This window comes from Monopterus albus, unplaced genomic scaffold (assembly GCF_001952655.1).
Source record: "Monopterus albus unplaced genomic scaffold, M_albus_1.0 scaffold18.1, whole genome shotgun sequence".
NCBI classification, from domain to species: Eukaryota; Metazoa; Chordata; class Actinopteri; order Synbranchiformes; family Synbranchidae; genus Monopterus; species Monopterus albus.
The window spans coordinates 2,882,636-2,884,025 of NW_018127898.1; positions in this window are offsets into that span (position 1 = coordinate 2,882,636).

Here is a 1,390-nt window from a genome sequence, read left to right on the forward strand (position 1 = left end):
AAAGTCAGATGAGAAGACTGATACCACTCTCCAGTCTGGAAGGCAAATATCACGCCTGTGCTGTTAGCTCTAAATAGCTAACTTAGCTTTGTGTGAAGACAGGAATTAGGCAGAAACAGCTAACCTGGGCTGCAATGTGCACATTTAAATGACAAATTGTTGTTTGTAGACTCTAGTTTCTCTGTCAGTGTGATACAACATTTAAATCAGTGAGCTTTATAGAGGTGTTGGTAGGTAGGTTGTGAGATTTCTGGACAGCCCTGCCCGCTGTTTCCCACTGTTTTCTGTGTTTAAACTAAGCTAACTAGCTCCTAGCTGTAGCTTTATATTGAACATATAAGCATGAGAGTGGTATCAGTTTTCTCATTTAAAGGTTGACAAAAACAAACAAACAAAACAAATGAGTATATTTCAAATTAGGCTGTATCTTTAATTCAACTGGTCATCAATTATAGAAGGCAGGTGAAAAGTCAGTTCTGTGTTCATTGACTCAAAATCCACACTCTTAGTTTGCACCTATTTCGCTCATTATGATCACCTTTCATCCTTATTAGCTGGCAGCCGTCTCCCTTCACCCCACCCAGTGCCATCACCACCATCCCCCACCTACCATGCACCTTTATCCCTCAGTCCCCCCAACCCAGCCCCTCCCAAACCCCTCTAAGTGGATACCCCACAGGAAGGGCTCCTCCAGGGGGAAATGGGTCCCAGATGTCTGCCTTTGTGCCACTATAGGCTCCTCGGGAGGGATGGAGCTGTGGAAGGATGGGTATGAGAGGGGAAGGAGAAGGGAGGGAGGAGGGTGTAGTGCGCTGTGTGCAAACATCAATAACAGCAGCCAGGAGGGCGAAGAAACTCCCAGGGTGAAGGTGAGGAGGAATTTAATGATTGGTTCCTTTTGTGGAGCCAGTATGGATTTCCAAGCACATCATTTATGATTGGTCACACTGCAGTGCTGCTACGTCACTGCAGCATGTCAACTTTTTGGTGCATGACGAAAATTGAACTGACTACAGTATGAACTTAAAGAAACTGCCTTGGTGCTGAACTTCAAAGTATTAACATGGCTACTCTTCAGTGCCATATTTCAGTCCAGGACCAAACCATCTGGTGTAGAGCCAGAAACAGACAATACATTGGCCTTCTTTGATATCCAAGCTCCGCTGTGTGTGTGTGTGTGTGTGTATGCCTACATATTGATATATACTGATATGTGTATGATCTATATTCAGCTCCAGAATGGGTTGATTATGACCCCATGGAAGTGAAATGAGGGGGCGAGCAGGGCCTGAGTGTTTAGTGAAACATTATGTCAAGACTCTGACAAGGAAATGAAATGTGCAACATCAATCAGCCTATGAGGACGGAGATCAAACGAGCCTCCACACTC